Raw genomic sequence first — 14,065 nt, 5'->3', positions numbered from 1 at the left:
GGAGGGTAATTTGCTTTGGAGTAGTAAAATTCTAATTTGAGCAATCACAGGAAAAAAACTGCATTTTGGAGCACAAATTTAAATTGTAGAGCCGTTTAAGGAGAATAAACCTTACTTTCGACAAAAAAAAAAAATAAAAAAGAAATGAAAAGATGTGAATATCGAAACGAATGAACGAGAACGAAAGGAAATCTAGAAAGGGTCATTTATCAATGGCACTTGACAGACCTTTTTCAGGAATCTGGCCTGTGCCTATATTTGTAAAGAAGATTTTATACTGCAAGGCATACTAAAGCAATAATAAAGAAAAACGTGAATCATAAAACCAAAGAGGGTTTTCATACCTCAGAGACCAAATCAAAAATATAAAAAGCAAGAGAACATGCATTTCGTTTTTTGTGTTGCACAAGATTTCACAACCTTCATCGTCGGATCTTATCTTGCTTGCAAGGCTAAAAACACAATGTTTCAGCGTCCAAGAAATCCGCAGCTTGCACCGTGCGAGGGCAGCTCTAGAAGAGCTCAGTACAAAGCCAGTTGTGGTTGCGATCAGCAGTGCCTAAAACAAAATGCAGTAAAAAAAGAAAAAAGCAAAACGTCGATTCAAAAGCAAACACAGAAAAAAGAAAAGAAAAACAAAGACCAAAAGGGCAAATGCGAAAAGCAGATAAGGAAGCAAGTTACGAGCAAATAAAACTGGAGAGCAGGCCTTTCTAGGCGCCGGCAATCACTAGGTGGTTTTGACTTCGTCGACATTTTGCCATGAGAAGAAGGCCAATGACTCTGAATTTTAGGTTATAGTAGGTAGTTATATGCTTCCTGCACAAGGTATTCTTTTGTTCCAGCAGCTGTTATTTTTGGCTGTCTTGAGCTCCGTCGTGGCATCATGGAATTCAAAATCAGAGTCTGCTGTGCGTTTCCTGACCGACCGGTGCCCGAAAAAAGGTTTAGTGTCGCCTCAAATTATATTAGCACAAGCACAGTCTTGGGCTTCATTGAGGCAATATGGAATTCAAGATCAAAGTCTGCTGCGCGCTACCGGCATCTGAAACAAGCTTTACATGTCTCATTTCCAATATATTAACACAACTATAGTGTACTAGTAAACACAACCACAGAAGCCATAACTAACGCGCCTGCTACCATGGTGTCTAGCAAACCACTATTTCAAAATCCCCGACATTTCCAATAGGTGCTATCCAACTTGAACGAGCCGCAAAGCACACTGGGCAATTCAGATCTCTGGGTCTTTCTGAGAGACGCACATCTACTGCGCTGTGCTTGAAACTCGGCATCGACAGGCTCAAATTCGACCCTGCATGTTTTATACGCGCGAATGAAGTCGTAGAAAAGGTCTTAATGATCTGCACACATGCTATGACCCCATTTAACATTTAGTATTTGAATAAAACAGGTAAAAAAACCATTGCAAGTGCAACCTACAACGTGTGCCGTCTGTTCGCGCTGAAATTTAGCCCGCATCATTCATTCGGTCAAAGTTCGCTTTTCGTTGATGTTATCATGCAGTCACTACATGATATAATTCTAAAAACATACTAGAGTAAGAATTGTTAGAGCTATTTCGCTAGCAGAAGTCTGATAATTAGACTGCCGGCAGCCGCAGTGTAGTGATACATAGGAGCGGACTACCGCGCAAGTTGTAGCTGCGATGGCTAAGAGCTGGAAGCATGCAAATACCAGGCGGATATTGTGCATTTTTTGCAGCCTCTACAAAGCTTTATCGGTTTATGCTGTACTGCCCGAGAGTCAGAGCAGCTAGGGTCTCTTGTCTTGCAGTGTACTGCAGCAGCCTGCAAGCATGGCCGGTAAAACGCGTTATATTGCTCAGCTAAAATTGTGACATATAGATTTACTTAACAGTGCTTCGAAACCTTAGAAGCGTGCACAATGCTATTTTAAAAGCTACATGCTCTTGACAGCTTAACTATTTTGTTTACACATGTGTTTTTTTTTTTTTTTCTTCTTTCTGAAAACTGTAGGAGGTAGAATGCCAAAGAACTGTATCATGGTTAACATCATACTGTCAATGAAAACATTAGGAGGATCACGAAATAAAAAAAACCTCTCAAGCATTTGATTTTTACTTGATTGGTTGGTTGATTTGTGGGGTTTAACGTCCCAAAGCAACTCAGGCTATGAGAGACGCCGTAGTGGAGGACTCCGGAAATTTCGACCACCTGGGGTTCTTTAACGTGCACTGACATGTTGTATTACAAAGATGCAACTGCATGATGCATAAGGTTCCATTTTTAGCACGGCTATATATTCATTCTGCATGCATATCATACCCCAACATGTATGCTATACCACCAAGAACCTCTACTAATGCTGGTTGAGGGCCTGAGTTGGCTAGTAATGCAGCTAATCTGGCAGTCAGAGAGACATATCCACTTGCCGAGGCTGCAGTACATGCTAGAAAACCCCTCGTAAACAAAATTAACCAAGTATAGTGTGTGGGACATTTTACACCATTCACATACAACTGTGGAAGCTCTCCATGTTTGAAATTCCCATGCTTGATTGCCCAATACTGATTGCTGCATTATGTCGGTCAAAAAAGGGAAGTACTAAAACAAAAGCTTTGTTTTAATGGCGTCTCTTGAAACCTCCAGAAACTTCAGAAAGCGAAATCATCATTTCTTTCAATCAAAGCTGGGAAGAGCCTGTAACTATTTTGCTGTTCTGCACTTTGTGCTTAGGGTCTGGTTGGACAGAAAAACTGGATAGTGTACATTCAGATGTTTCCAGTAGGCATATAAGCTGTTATTGCATACATACTGAAATGTGGGAATGTATAACTTCTGCACTATATGCAACGTGTTCAAGGTAAAGAAGTCAAGTACAAAAAGCCAGGCATAAAGTCAACTTGTCTTGTGTTTCTTCCCGATGAAAACATCAACTGAAAGCAAAGTATCAACGCTTAGAAGAGCTTTGCTACGGGCACAAGAAAATAGCCAAAGATAAAAGTGACTATAGTCTTTATTATACAGCCATGAAAGAGCAAAGATTCCTGGAAACACGAAACCGTTCTAGTACTGCAATTACACCTCATATTACTTTCATCAGCAGAACTTTTGCAGCACATATTTTACAGCCTGTGATTATTGACCTCAAAGCAAGGCTGAGAGTGAGGAAGTATATTGTGGCAAAATGCCTTGTAGAGGCTGTAGAAATGAGCTTCAATAGACCTCTGGCCGAGTAATAACAAGCTGTAAGAAAATGCAAAGAGCACAGAAATCTTGCCTCAGCAAGATTCATACTTCTTACCCTTACAGACATAAAAGCTGGTAGCTAGGCCAGCCTCTGCCTACCTTGCAGAATTTTGCACTTCTTGAGATAGCCAATGGCCACCAGTGCCTTGTTTTCTATTGTTATCTGAAAGCCACGCAGCGAATGAAAATAACGCATAATCTTCATGTATATAGCTCCTTGCCTTGGATCACAAGCAGCTTAAACATTCATTTAATTTTCGCATGCACGTTCAGCAGCACCTAGGCCATTATAAAACTGCTTTGCTGAACAGCAAAATTTGGTTTCATCACAAACATCACATCACAGCACCATGTAGTAGGTGTGGACAAGCAGGAAACTTTATCCATCTTGCTTGTATTTCTCCGAAATTGCTGCGAGCTCAAGCTGATTGCTTCGTTGGCTAAAACATGTTTCGTTATCTGGAGTTAAATCAGCAAATAACTGCTTACACAACACTGTATAAATCTTACAACCGCTAACTGTGACAAGCTGGCCTAATGAGGCAACGAGACCAACCATCGACAGCTGATTGGTATCCACCGGCCGTGGTTCTAGAAACTTGCATTTAGCAAAAATGGCCGGGGAGAAAATTGTCCAGTACTCATATCATACCACGCTGTACTGACGGAGACCAAACAAAACAATTTGCGAACCTTTTGAAGACGGGGAACGACCGCTCGTTGATACCGTCATCATGCGAAAACAGCTGTAGCGCATAGCCAAAGTCGCCCGAGCGAGAACTTGGTGCTCCTGAACAAGAGCAAACAACCTACTTCACAAAATTTCCTAGCTATCACAGCGCTGCCCATTGACAAAACACTACAAATAAAGCCTCTTGTTCCATGTGCAACTCGCCGTCGACGGTCAGCCAGTGGATAGTAACGGCCAACTGTTTTCGCTGTTCACAACTCGACGGAACATCTTGTATCGCGTTCTAGTTGAGTTTTCCTAATTGGAAGCCGAGCACACCACCTCAATTTCAGCAAATTAAGCATTAATATCAAGAGAATAAAGGTCGAGACCGCACGACTGCAAGCAATGCCAGCAGAAACCAAACCACAAAAACGACCCGGAAGTCAAAATTCACGTGACAAAGCCTTGCCGTGATGCAATGTCCGTCAAGACTTCGATACCGCCTATACTAACTACTGAGTAATTACCTTATTTTGCTCTAAGTTAACCTGTGTAATTTTTGTTTTCCTCACACCGTCGCTGACTCGAACATGAACTAGTGCTTATGTTTCTGAACTTGTGCTGTGCCTCGTGGCCGGTTTTCAATATGAAATCTGTTCAATCTACAGGCTATTCCCTTGTCTTGTTTAATGTTTTTTTTTCCTTGCACGTCATTGTTCCTCGCAAGTTTCATGGGCTTATTATGTTGTAAACTGCATATAGCAACTGCCATTTAGGTCGTGAATTGCTCTCTTTAGTACAATTTTATCTCCTTTTGCAATTGCTTTGTATAGTTCCCTTCCTGCTTGGACCTAACCATGGGCCGCGGTGTGTGCATATAAATACAAATTTATTTCTTCAGTTTTAAGAAAACCAAATGTATGCAATTTACTGCTGTCAACTATGTTCATTTACCAGCAAACAAGGGATGTATTGCTCAGAAACTTGAAATAAAGTCAATGCTCGCTCAAACAACTGCCCTAACATCATTCAGTCTGTTTGTATAAAGAGTCAGAAGCTGCATTTCTTCTTTACTATTGTAAGCAATAAAGAAGCACCTTTCAGAGAGGAGCCTATAAGATTTGAATGTCTTAATCTATTGACAGAAGCCAACTTGAATTTGCCTCCAGTGTACAGTTGAAGAAGTAGTAAAGCTGAACACAAATTGCCATTATAAAGTTTTATAACACCCAATACACAATCGGGAGCTAAGTACACACATATCATATCAGGTTTAAAAACCACCTACAGAATGACTGTATGCCAGTTTGCTTGAGAGGCATGCAAATGTCCATTTCATACATGGAAGTGGTCAACATATCAAATACAGCGTAAATATAAGCACATACATAGAAACGCCAGAACACTTGTCATAGCTAACATTATGAAAACGAACAAGACTATTATGGAATGGCAGTGCCAAATCAGTGTTCCTCCTCTTTGTGGCGAATTAAACTGCGCTTCACAGGAAATGCCCTTGCACAAAAGCAACAGCAAAATCATTTCTCGCCCTTGTGATATCGTACATGCCTTGCGAGGTGGGCACGTTGTTTGAAGGCCATGGGGCACAGCTCACACTGGTACGGCCTCACACCCGTATGCGTGTTGGCATGTACACGCAAGTTGCTCTTCACTGAAAACCCCTTCCCACAGTGGTCACACTGGTAAGGACGCTCTCCAGTGTGAATGCGACGGTGTCGGATCAGGTCCGTTGCCTGTGTAAAGCTGCTGTTGCAGAACTCGCACTGGTAGGGACGCTCACCGGTGTGGACGCGAAGGTGCATAGACAGGTTTCTCTTCCTAGAAAAGGTTTTCTTACAGTAAATGCACTGGTGTTGCTGGTCGCCAGCATCTTCACCCTGCAAATTTTGCCGGCGGCCTGTGTCTTCATCTCCCAAATTTTCCATGTCACCGTGACGGCTTGCTATGCAGTGCGGTGCAGGGCTCTGTTCCACAAGTGATCTTTCCCCAGGAGGTGGCCCATGGCTGTAATGTGCGGTGACAACACCTGCATCATAAAAAACAGAACATTTCCAGTCAACCACAGCATATCACGTCAGTTCCCTTCATACTAGGGCCACAACCTTCACACAAAAATGCACAGCACTGGAGCAAACCAGTTAAACATACAAATAACTTCACTTTGGGGAAAACTTTAAACATTGGTTTTCCTGCAGGGGTGCCAATGTTTATCACCACAAATGGTTATCCTGAGTAAAGAACCTAAATCAAGGTGAAAGCTGTGCACCCTGAGCCGTGCATTTATGGCAACCACGCTTTTATGACAATGGGGCTCTTGAATCAAAGTTTAAGTCATACATAGACAAAAAAAAAAAGTGATATGTTATAACCACTGAAGCATATTAGACTGCAACATAATGCTGCACTCTCCCATCAAGCTTAAAGATTCAATATCCTTGGATTTGTTTTTTTATCAGAAAACAAAATGTGCAAACTGTGGAAACATAAAGGTAAATTTTTGCGAAGGAAGTGTAAAAGCCAACAACAGCAATGCACCGATGTAGTCAAAATATCCATTCTCTAATTATTGCCTGTAATTATTAAATTATTCAAGGTCTTAAACAGGCACCTACTTATGAAATCTGTACTGCCTCCAATGTATTATGTTCAGGATATAGTTTCCAGTTGCTTGTAGTTAACTGCATCACTAAAGCAAGCTGCTGCATGGAACGGTTGAGAAAGCTGTTTTACCAAAGAACTCATGACACTCAAAGGCTTGCAGACATAGTTTGCTTGAAACAGACACACCCATGTTGGAGTGACCACAAATCCAGTGATATCAAATATAGCAACATCAATGATAAAAACTAAAAGATGTACTCATTTGAAAGACCAAATGTAAAAGCATGCACAAGACAATCTGACATGTCAGAAAACCATAGACGGGAAGTTACAAAACACTGAATGGAGATACATGCAGAACAAAAAAGACGATACTTAAAAAAAGCCAGCTACTCAAAGCAAAAGTAATAAAGCACATGAAGCAAGGCCACAGATTGTGAGAAAATGCATAGGCATTACAGGAGCCGCCAATGCACCAGCATATTTTTTTCACCAAGAACTTGAATAAGAAATCCTGAAGTTTCTTCGGCATGAAGCTTTGAATATGCAGGCAAAAATTCAACTATGAAATACATCACAACAGACATCCTCCATATTTATCACAATACAAAACTAAAATAAAAGTAAATCAATCAGTTCAGGAACACTGGCAGATTTTTCAAAAGGTTCTTCCATTACTGGCTTCTACAAACTGTCTTGTCGATGCTTCTTCAGGTGCCTGCAAGGTAAAACAACACAAAATATCCTAAATGAATATAAATCCCAATATCAAAATCAACAGCACACGCACTTCAAAATTTCAAGAATTGTAATTCATGGGTCATGGGCACTCTTGAAAGACAGCTTAGCTAGGAGGATTCAAAATGAGTAATAACTGTTCATGATGAATTCAGTAATCATTCATTGCGTGGTTTACGGAGTTTGACATGTACATGTGACCCAGGCTATGTGATGCTGTAAAAGCTGCAGAAATTTCAACTCCATTAGATCTCTGACACCTGCACTGACAAGTGCACTTACATCTCATATTAAAGGGAGGCCTTACTTTTCACCCCATCAAAAAGCCCCAGCAGTTACTGATCTTATAGCCTTGGGTTCAGCAGTTGAGGTCTCAACCACTTAGCTACCTTGGCAGGGTGAAGCAGATAACGATAAAATTTCAATACATTTTGTTGCCAAGAGGCAAAGCTGGTCTGCCAAACTGTATAACAGCAGCATATAAAACCAGTGGCTCTGGTAGCTTTAAAGCATATAAAGCTGCTTGGTACCACCAAACTGTTCAAAAATTCTAGGAGGCAAAGACCCCTTATGACCGATAAGGCTAAAGCCTTTAGGGTTAGCTATCCCTCCTCGTTGTTGGAGACTGAGGAATCCACTGACTACCATGCTTGCCTATCATTTCTGATGTTTTAGACGTTTTCTGCGACAAACCATTTATAGTTTATAGATGAGAATTCGCTTAGCACAGACTGTGCACATGAGAACTACTGTGTCCATGGAAATTGTCAGAGCACGCACCCTCACGTATCCTTTGTTGAGGTACACTGGTACCTCCTACGGGAGAAGGTAGGCGTGTCGTTAAAAAAGGAGAATTATGTGTCTCACAAATTCGGTGCAGATTAGTGGTTAGAACGCTCGACTGGAAATCGGAAGGAAAATCCTGCCATTTCACTCTCAATTTCCTATGTTCAAGCTTCTTGGCATCTTCATGCAGCGTATTCACCCTCTGTAATTTAGCATTGCGGCAAGGTAACCTGGTTTTCTTTTCATCACCTTTCAAGACATCTGTACCGCTTTCATAAAGTGTAGGGTTTCTGACGAGAGGAACTCCTTGGAAGTCCTAAAACAAATTACAAGGGCTCAACGCTGCTGAACCAATAATTGAGCGAAAGCATTAGCTGCGGGTGACCGAGCATTCTTCTTCTCTTTTTCTTCTTCCTCAGCCCACATATAAAGCCCCACTTTAACTAAGCCGTATGAATGTGCCTTAGTGGCCTATAGGGGTAACGTGAATACCAGGGTCCTAGCAGGTCGATTCTGACATAACTGTCCTATGTCAAACGAGAGACCCAATTTGGCAGCTCCTGCCAACCCACACCCTCGTGTCACATGGGGTGTGACGCCACAGCGTCACGTGGGTAAGATGTGACTACTGGCCGCGCTACGCTGAAGGCTCGAAACCTAAAGTAGTATTGCTTTCGCAATAATAAATGAGATCCACAATCTTGAGCTATCTAAGTTAAGCATATACATGTCCGTCGCTCAGTGGAATGCTGTCAACACGTTGTTAGAACAAGTCTTGTGGTAACAACAACCATTGTCTGAGGTGGTCCTTTAATGGGCATTGAAGTGCCATGTAACTGCAGGTACTGACAGAACTCTTGATCATGTTATGTGATGATGCCACCCTTGCATGCATATAGGTATTGTAAGAGAAGGTTTAATCTATACGCCGAGGACGGCATCGAGGTCGGCAAGGAAGAGCACGATGATCAAATCAACACGATGATCTGTGCGATCACAATTCCACAGACTGCTTCCTCTTCATCAGCGTCCAGCAAAAGGGGCTCATCTTCTTCTTCACAATGCCCCCCAGAAAAAAAGGAGCCATCCTGGTGACTTAAGAGGACGAAGGTACAATTGGATCATAAAACGGCTTAAGATGCTGCACATGTACAGTCTTGCGGCCACGGCATCGCAAAACAGTCTTGCGGCCACGGCGTCGCAAATCGGAAGATGGCGTAAGTGGCTCAACAATATAGTTCACTGGTGAAGTGCGCTCGACGACATGGTAGGGCCCATGATACTTGGAGATTAGTTTTGTTGAGAGGCCAGGTCTGCCGGATGGAACCCATATGCACACAAGTGAGCCGGGCTCAAAGTGTGGTGCATTCTTCTGATCGGTGTCATGGCGATATTTTTGGCGCCACTGAGAGTTGGTCGTAAAAGTGCGGGCAATCTTGCGGCATTCTTCGGAACTTGGCAGCTTCTGTGACTGTAGTGTATTCTGATGGATCAGGGCTGTAGGGGAGGACAGTATCAAGAAAAGCAGATGGATGCCGACCGTAAAGCAAAAAGAACGGAGAGAAACCCGTGCTAGATTGCGTAGCAGTGTTGTACGCATAGGGGATATAGGGAAGGACAATGTCCCAGTTCGTGTGGTTGGATACGACGTACTTTGTGAGCATGTCGCCGAGGGTGCGATTAAATGGTTCAACAGGGCCGTTTGTTTGCGGGTGGTAAGCGGTGCATGTCCAGTGAATGATTTTGCACTGATCGAGCAGGGCTTGAACGACTTCGGATAAGAAAGCACGGCCTCTGTCACTGAACAATTCACGAGGAGCACCGTAACGGAGAATAAAGTTCTTCAATAAGAAACCGGTCACACCTCGGGCTGTTGCAGCTGGGAGCGTGGCGGTTTCGACATATCGCGTCAGGTGGTCGACGGCGACAATGACCCAGCCATTGCCATCGGGTGTGTACGGAAGAGGGCCATTATAGGTCAATTCCAATGCGGTCGAAGGGTCTAAGCGGGCATGTAAGAGGCTGTAACTCATCAGCTGAACGGGGAGAGGCAGGTTTGCGGCGTTGGCACTTCGGGCACAAAGGTTCAGGAAGACTGGCATCGATGGAGCGGAGGAAAACATCGGCAGAAGACTGGTCCAGCGCAAGAACAGGTGGTGTGAGTGCAGCCAAATCAGCGGGCTGTGAAGCGGGTGTTGCGTCACCAGGGAGAATAGAATCAATGAGCTGGATGGTGCGGAGGTATTCACCGCGATGCAGGGATACAGGAAATGAGAACGGATTACAAATCCAAAGCGCGGTGAGGCCAGCTGACACAGAAAGTACGACGTATGGCAGGAGAAGATTTTTGCAGCTTAGAAAGATAGGCGATGGGATGAAAAGTACATCAGTACGGCGTGAAAAAGCACAAGCGGTGGGCACAAGAACGAAAGAGCACGCAGGGAGATCAGTATCTTCGGCAACGAAGACTTTGGGAAAAGGAACGTCCGGAGACGGTTCGTCTCGCGCAAAAAACTCCAGTTCGGCACGTGCACAGTTGATCACCGCATTATGACGCGACAGAAAATCCCAACCCAAGATAAGATCATGAGAGCAGGAAGGCAAAGCTACGAACTCTATTGCGCACAGAATTTCTTGAATAACTCGAGCGGTGCACACCGCTATAGGCTCTACAGGCTGGGCACTTGTCGTGCATAGCGAAAATCCTGAAATAGGTGTCGTCACTTTGTGCAATGAACGGCAATGACTTGCAGCCATGGCAGAAACAGCAGCGCCGGTGTCGACCAGAGCCAGTAATATAACACCCTCAATAGAAACTTCAAGCAGATTTGCAGGAGATACGCGAGGCCTTTTACAGTTCGCTTGTTGCATAGTTCTCGCCTCAGGAACTGCGGCATTCAGTTTTCCTCTTGCGCAAGATTGGGACGCCGGCGCAGAGAAGATAGGGAGTGGTGACGCGGCTGGGTTGAGCGGCGAGGAAAAAAGGTAGTACAGTCATTCGCAACGGAACCTGCAGATGAATCGGCGGCTGCGTACTAATCCCAGATTGGCTGCCAGGAAGCTGAGGTTCGGCGCGATAGAAAATCATCGGGAGTGCGATTTCGGCAGTACCGGGCAATATGGCCAGCACATCCACAAGAATAACAAATGGGACGGTTATCACTTGTTCGCCATGGATTGCGGCGCTGCGGTCGAGGCGGAACGAAAGGCTGTGGCGCCTGAAGATATTCCTGTACAGGCGCTGGAGGCGTAGCGTACGTCAGTGGTGTGACAGGAGTGGAAGCGCATGTCATTGGTGGAGCGACGTCTGCATATGCGAGGGTCTCAATGGCTTGTGCGGGCTGAGGAATGGGCGCTGGCAGATGGACAGGGGGAAGGGCATCCACCACGTGGTCGGCGATGACTAGTCGAAAGGGCGCCAAATTGCGGGAAAGCTCGCCGTTTGTGGGCAATTGTGATATTTGGCGAGCAATTTCCTCTCGGATGAAATCTTTAAGCTGCTGCAGCAGCGATGAGGTCTCAGATGTAGCGGAGAGGCCAGAAAGTGATTTCACAGGCACGGAAGGCTGTCGAGGGAGGAGTCGCTGCTTGCGCAACTCATCGTAGCTTTGACAAAGGTTGACAACTTGTGCAACAGTTGTCAAATCCCGGGATGTTAACATGAGAAAGGTGTCATATTCGATGCTCTTCAGGATATGCTTGATCTTTTGTGCCTCGGGCATCTGGGCATTTACGCGACTGCATAGGTGGAGCACATCTTCAATGTAGCTGGTAAACGTTTCACCGAGCCGCTGCGTTCGATCGTGCAAGCGTTGTTCGGCGCGGGCTTTGCGTACAGTAGGAGGACCAAACACGGTGGTAAGGTTCGCCTTAAATGAGTCCCTATTCGTGATTTCGGCTTTGTGGTTACGATACCACAGGATGGAGACTCTGGTCAAATAAAAGTTAATGTTTGTTAACTTTGTAGCATCGTCCCACTTATTGTACGAACTCACTCGCTCGTATGATGCAAGCCAGTCGTCACAGTCGGTGTCGTCTGTCCCACTGAAGAGTGCAGGGTCTCGCTGGCGTAAGGAGCCAGAGCAGACGACCGGCAAGGTCATCGGGGCAGTTGGTGGGTGTTCGTCTTCGGCCATGTGAATTACTGGTAGCGTACGGGTGCGAAGCTCCAGCGTGAGGCAAGGGTATCGGGCCGCACCTCCACCAAGTGTAAGAGAAGGTTTGGTTTTGGCTTGGTTTTGTGGGGTTTAACGTGCCAAAGCGACTCAGGCTATGAGATGCCGTAGTGGAGGACTCCGGAAATTTTCTATACGTCGAGGTCAGCAAGGAAAAGCATGATGATCAAATCAACACGATCTGCGTGATCACAATTCCAGAATGCTTCCTCTTCAATCAGCATCCAGCAAAAAGGGCTCATCTTCTTCTTCACAGTATATACATTTCAGATTCTGCAGTGCATCACTTGAACATTTGCCACCAACATTTGTGCGAAAATGTTTTTTTCATGTATGTTAACCAGCATGACAAACAGATGGACCCTGTGCACAAGTCAAAAGTGCCACGAGCCAAACGTCCCGAGGCGACACGACATGGCAGGAGCTGTTAACTCGAGCTTATAAAGATATATTTTAAATATGTTCTGGGACGTCTCAGCTCCGAGTAAGAAAGGTTACTCCTAGGCCATGGAGGCATGTTTGTAGTTTGGTTAACGCAAGGCTTACAGAGGTCTATGCCAGGTTGTCTATCACATAACGGGGCAGCCTACGACCGTGTGCTAATGAGTATGTCTGAGATAACAGAGGCATAAATTAAATTAAGGAATTAGTGATTAAGTTTGTAGTAAAGGGCAATTAAATTAACAAGAATCCCCAGTGGGATCCACACAAAAGATAGTTCACAAAAGATATGGGTGATTAGAAATGTTGGCAACAATTCAAGCCAAGTGGAAAGGCATGAAATTGAAATGCAACGAATGCAGCAATATGTTGCGAGACAACCAGCTTGTGGTGTGCAACATCTGTCTCCGTTAGTTTTGTCAAGTGATTGGCCAAAGCAGATAAGGCTTGTGGTTTTGTAAGAAGTGCACTGTACTACTATAGATGCAACCTTGCCCCTTAACAACTGCAGTACAGTAAGTGCATCGTTTTGCTTTTGTACAATCTTCATGGTTTCCATGCAAACATTATTAGAAATTTCTTCCTAGAGAATATTTGCTGAAATGTGAATATAATGTGCAATAAAACAAGTGCTTTTTTTATATATACTTTTTCTCATACACACTAGTTCTTTGAAGGAGGAAACCATAGACTAGAAGGAAATGTAATGGCATGCATTTTGTTACTTGACCCTGTTGTGCTGGCTCAGTAGAGAGCTTGGCTGCTGAACCCATGGATGCAGATTTGATTCCAGCTACAGCAGGGACATTTCAATAGAGCCAAAACAATTGGCAGTCATGCACCGTGCGGTGTCAATGCATGTAAAAGTACCCCAGGTGGTCGAAATTGTACCGGAGATCTCAACTGTTGTGTCCGTCATGGCCGTGGTTGTTTTGGGATGCTAAACCAGACATTATATATTACATCATACTCTGAGTAAGATATGAAAATGAACTGAACAAGGGTAAATGGGGTATGCCTCAGTTTGCAGATGAGCCAACGTTTAGACAAGTGGACTTGACTTCGTCTGGGCATAGCGATCATCACTGGCAGGGGTTTAAATACGCTTTTGCTTCCGAAGAAGAAAAGCTGGGGAGGGAAAAGTGGGTGTGAAGAAGTGGGGAGGAGAGGATTAGTGAGAAGTGGGTCACGAAGTGAAAGAAAAAAAAAACTTCAGTATGTACTTATCAGCCTGGAACCAGGGATTCTGTGGCCTGCAAAAGAAGTAAAAGCGGCAGTACCAGGAAAAACTACAATACCGGGTTTGGTGCAGATACACCTTACAAAGGGACAGGCTATACGAAGGGCCCTAAGGTATATATCTAGGGGGACAATTCTTAAAAGGAGGGGTAGAGGGG

The sequence above is a fragment of the Amblyomma maculatum genome, chromosome 11, assembly GCF_055883805.1.
Source record: "Amblyomma maculatum isolate TAMU_Amacu chromosome 11, ASM5588380v1, whole genome shotgun sequence".
NCBI lineage: Eukaryota > Metazoa > Arthropoda > Arachnida > Ixodida > Ixodidae > Amblyomma > Amblyomma maculatum.
The sequence above is the reverse complement of the archived record's forward strand: the minus strand, read 5'-3'. Positions refer to the sequence as shown.